The sequence below is a fragment of the Gossypium hirsutum genome, chromosome A07 (genome assembly GCF_007990345.1).
Source record: "Gossypium hirsutum isolate 1008001.06 chromosome A07, Gossypium_hirsutum_v2.1, whole genome shotgun sequence".
Lineage (NCBI taxonomy): Eukaryota > Viridiplantae > Streptophyta > Magnoliopsida > Malvales > Malvaceae > Gossypium > Gossypium hirsutum.
Genome location: NC_053430.1, coordinates 82,818,301 through 82,823,974, shown reverse-complemented (window position 1 = coordinate 82,823,974; position 5,674 = coordinate 82,818,301). Strand labels below are relative to the sequence as shown.

Sequence of the window (5,674 nt, the reverse complement as noted above, 5' to 3'; positions counted from 1 at the left end):
TGTATAACTGCTTCAGAACATCCATAAATTTCTTAAATTGCACCTCATGTTTCTACTTGTGTTGCTGCAATCTTTACGGATATGGAGATGATGGAACTTTCTGTTAATTTAGATAACTTTTCTAAATAGGTAAATCAACATAGGAATTCACTAAGTTAGGATTTACCTTGTCAGTCTTTGCAGATTCTAACTTTTTTGGTGTAGGAATTTCAACAGCTGGTTGATTCTTCTCAACAGGCTTATATTCGACATCAATCAATCAGGGTTCCAGAATTTTACCACTTCACAATGCCACTGTCTTGATATGTTCTTTACCCAAATTTCTTGGATTCTCAATATCACTCGACAAAGTTCCTTGTGGTCTATTACGAAGCTCTGTAGCTAACTGACCCATTTGGTTTTCCAAAATTTTCAATGTTGCTGCTTGGATTTGGATCAAAGTGTCATTATTTGCCATGTATGCTTTCAACAAGTTTTCCAAATTGTTTGATGCCTCAGCTTGAGGTGGTTTTGGAGCTTGTTGATTAAACCCTTGAGATTGGTTAGGTCTATGCTACAAGAAGTTGTTGTTTGGTCCATTTCCTTAGTTGCTCCAAGAAAAATTAGGATGATTACGCCATGAAGGATTGTAGAAGTTGGACTGGGGTCCTTGTCAACTCCTATTTTTGATGTTGGTTCCCCACATAGTACACTGACTCGGGATTTGATAGACAATTCTCAAAAAAATAACATTCCCCACAGTACACATAGGAAACTACTTCTAACGGACTTAGTGGCTGAGCAGCAAAATGATTAGCACTATTAGCGGTAAACTATTTTAACATAGAGGAAATAGACGATGCCTGAGTTGATAACAAAGTGAGGGTGTCAACTTCATGAACTCTAGCTACATGTCTTCCTGCAGCTGTTCGATTTGTTGGCCATTGATGGTTATTACTCGCTATCCTCTCAATGATCTCATAAGCCTCATTATAAGACTTAGACAAAATTGTACCATTCGCAGAAGCATCTACCATCAATCTTATATGTGCATTGAGACCATTATAGAATGTCTCCAACTCGATACAATAAAGAATCCTATGATGACGACACTTACGAAGTAACTCCTTGAATCGCTCTTAAGCCTCATACAAAGAATTGTCATCCAATTGTTGGAAGGTTGTGATCTCGTTCCTCAACTTAGCATTTTTTCTAGGCGGGAAATACTTAACCAAAAATCTCTCTACTAATTCCTGCCATGTAGATATAGAACTTGGTGGCAATGAATTGAGCCATGCTCGTGCTTGATCTCGTAACGAGTATGGAAACAACTTCAACCTCAGTGCATCTTTAGTCACATCGGCTATCTTAAATGAATCACTCACCTTCATAAACAATCAAAGGTGGAGATGTGGATCTTTCGTGGGCATACCATTGAATTGGCCCACCGTTTGGAGCATTTGAAACATCACTGGTTTCAATTCAAATTGGGTTGCCTCAATATCTGGCCTTCTAATTCCTGGATTTAACGTAGTGAAAAGTGGCACAACATATTGTCTGATGCATCGATCCCTATCATTGACAATGAGGATGAGATTTCGTACACGATCAGCTTTATTACCTTGGTCTTGATTATGATTTCCAGGATCCATCTCGACTTGTCTTTGAGCTATTCGTTCACGTCTTCTTTGTCTGAAAGTTCGCTCAATTTCAGGGTCTACAGGGAGTAAATCAATAATCCGATCTATGCTCATAAACCAAATTAGAAGTAAATAATTTCACAAAAAGAAATGATTTTGACCAGTTAACAATCCTCGGCAACGGCACCAAAAACTTGTAACGTGTAGGTTTGTACAAGTGTACACAGTCGTTATCAAGTAATAAGTAAGTATCGAGTTATCGTCTCCATAGGGATTGTATTTGTGCTAAGTCATCTAATTTGTAAAATTATATTAACAATCTGGTAAATAAACACAGTATAGTTGAGAAGTGCTGATTAAAATATATTAAACTAAATGCAATAACCCCTAATTCAAATTATCCTAAGTATGCAAACTATATGAACGAAAACGATTTTAGCAAAATTAGACACAATTTGCAACAATTATAACATAAATAAACTAGGACAATTACTTAATTAAATTTAATTTGTTATCAACATGCTTAAAAACATTCGGAAAAACATTCCATGGCAACTCAATCTTTCATGAGTTTGGAAACCAGATTAGGTCCTTTCGGAATCCTTTACTTAGTAAATACACATTTTACTGATCCTTATTTACTAAGGTTTTCTTAGCATTCATGTAAGGTAATAGGGATGTGTTAGGTTTGAAACAATTTAATCACACAAATCAAAAAACTATGCAGATAACAGAGCTTGGTTAGAGTTGTTATGCAACCTGCAATTTAATTGGGTTAGGATTTAAATTGAGCATGCACATTTCAATTATGTGTCCCCTAGCCGTCGACTGGTTAGGATCGCTCAGCTAATTTAGGTGCATTTCAATCACATATGAACGAAATACATACTTGATTTTAATTGAAAACATGATCAATTGTGGCACAAACATTAGAAGCGTGAATCAAATAAATATTATTTAAATGAAGCAATCATCCTAGCATAAATAAAATAAAGCTAACATTGTTGTAAACAAGAACAAAGAACACATAGAAAACATTTTAGATTAAATTAAAGAAATGAAAAATTAAACCCAAATCAAAATGGTTGTCACCCAAGACTCTGACTGACTAGGATCCTTCGTTTCTTTGCTTTGCTCCTTTGCTGATGGCTTTCCAAGGTGGTCAACCAAGGGCTCTTTAAGAGGCTTAATTGTTAAAATCTCTATGAAGAGATGATGCTAGGCGTGGGGAATAGAAAAGGCTAAGAGAATTTGGAGAGAAGAGAGAATGATGAATAATGAGGGATGAGGGAATGAAGGGGTCATATTTATAGGTGAAGAGAGGTGGGTAGTTTGCTAAAAATAGCTAGGTTTAGTCTCTTGAAATCTCTTCCTTGGATGGCCAGCCACAATTAGTAGAATTTGAGCTGATTTTTGCTAGATTTTTAAGCAAATTAAATGCCATAATAACTTAGGACTAAGACTCGGTCAATCGTAAATCTTTGGGTAAATCTCTAATTTCTTCAACAATGCAAGGTGTAAAGGGTTGCGAAGCATTATCGATCAAAGGCAAAATTTCAAACACTAATATATATATATTCACTCAAGTCAAACTCATTTATAATTAAAATACAATCAATTCTCGTTTCAGAATATATATCCATGTACACCTTGCATATAAGTCACAACCAATTTCAATTTTACAACTAACAGTACCTATAATGTATTTATATGCATGGCTTAAACTATCATCAACATGCCTGAACATATTTCTAATATCACTTATGTATCTATACATGTAGCTACCGAATCATGATCACGTCCTCAAAACTTAACAAGCAATAATACTCGTCTTAAAGTACTTACCTATACGGTTTAGGTCATGTGCCATTTAAACATGCGTGCCTATCACTTTGATACACATTAAAGCGTTCGTATGGTTCTAAATACGCTACTTAAAGTGAGTCATCATTAAAGATTATACATACTATTTAATCATTAAATTATAAACAATTGGTCTTAGTAAATTTAACTATTTTATGCTCACACTATTTAATATACACTTGTTACATATACTTGTTAATACATCTAAAATTACTTGTTCAATAACAAAATATTAGTCAATATTTGGACTTTTAGAAATTATTGATTACTTATTAACATTCTTGACCTAACTCATACAACAATTCCATTGTAACCAAATTAACACATACAATCATTTTATATAATCTAAAAAACAATCATATATGTTTTCCATCATTATACCATAGCTGAACCTGATAATGTTGCACATATATAATATATACAACTTACCTAAAATAATGATCACATTTAACATAAAGTACATACAATAGGCCAAATTTATCCATGAAGCATATACAATATTTATCAACTATTAAGCTCCATGAACATTTAACAAGAGCATATAAAATCGAATTTAGACATAACAAGCAAACTATTCTCAAAGCACATGGTACCTAACACATACGTTACACATACATGGCACATAACTATAAAACGAAAGTGAGCATAAACCGAACTTAACATAATTGAATTTAACAATAAAAGTTTAGCCATTTTCGCATGGCCTTCATACAAAACTAAAGTACATCATTCCAAAACATATTCCAGCCTATACATGCCATAGTTCCAAAAGGTAACTTATAAAATACCAAAGACGGTCGATAGTATGATAGGCTTTGTTGACGATCCCCGAGCTTGTAACTTGAATCCAAAATCTATAAAACAGAGACAAACATACACACACAATAAGCTATTTAAGCTTAGTAAGTCATAAGCAAACAAACAAATAGATGATGTAATCAACTCATTTTATCTAACCAAATTACATTTTCAATATCAAGCTTATTCTCAACTTACAAGTTTCATGAATAATATACCTGTACACATAACCATTACCTTGGCCGAATATTCACAAGGTTAAGTCATCAAATCATTGTTCAATTTTCAAAAGCCAAATTGTCATTATAAAACCTAATGCACATACATTTGTATACGTAAGCTCTTAAATCAAGATAAAATTTTATATACATACATTAACTAAATGGCCGAATATGCAAGATCATATATATATGCATAATAAAAATCATTTCAACAAGAATCATACTTCTTGTTCACAAGGCCGAATACACATATCATATTCACATATACTTTTCATTCATGTTACACATTTGTAACTAATATCATAATACTCACTTACCTTATTTCAATTAAGTACCAAGCTAATACAAACCTGATCACTTAGCTAATTTTACATATTTTTTCACCACTTATCGATGCCTGATGAACCATTCGGAATTGGATAGGACACTCAGATAATCCCACACATCGTACAATGCCAACGTCCCAGGCATGGTCTTACATGTAATCACGTATCGATGCCACTTTCCCTGACAGGGTCTTACTCGCACACATATATCGAAATCACATATCGATGTCATGGTCTTACTCGCATACATAAATCGAAATCCTATGTCATGACATATGTATCCTAACTATTCCTAAGGTTCATACGGGGCTTTCGGACGTCGTAACTCGGTCGAAATGAATTCGGAAATGTAGAAGTCAAGCCTTTTCATGTTCAACCATAATAAATATAAATTCATACATTTTATAACAGCGTATATATCTAGCATTTAACTACAATTAAACACGTATATTTGCTTATAAACTTACCTCGGACGATATAAAACGGAACGGAGCATCTAGTTGATAACTTTCGTTTTTCCCCGATCCAAATCCGATTTCTTTAGTTCTTGATCTTGAATCAAGCTTGAAAGTGCCGAACCTAGGCTGTCTTTTCTTTTTTTTTTCTCTTGTTTTAGTTTCAGCAATGATATAATAATATGAACACCTTTTTTAATTTTCATATATTATATCATATATATTAACTTATTGTTTTACCTTATTAACCTTTACTATTTAATAACAAAATGTATTAATCAAGGACACAACCTGCCATTACCAACTTAAATGGGTTATTTACAACATAAAAACTCCAACTTAGAAAGCCACTAACAATTTGGCCATTATGCTTTTAACTATCAAGTTTTTAA

General features: G+C 33.4%; 1 non-coding gene across 1 annotated transcript; it reads left to right on the top strand.

Moving 5' to 3' along the window:
• The first annotated feature begins 1,074 nt into the window (after positions 1-1,074).
• Positions 1,075-1,181, top strand: LOC121203838 (small nucleolar RNA R71). The gene has a single exon (XR_005898773.1). It is a non-coding gene; the product is annotated as a small nucleolar RNA R71 (small nucleolar RNA).
• Positions 1,182-5,674: the final 4,493 nt, after the last annotated feature.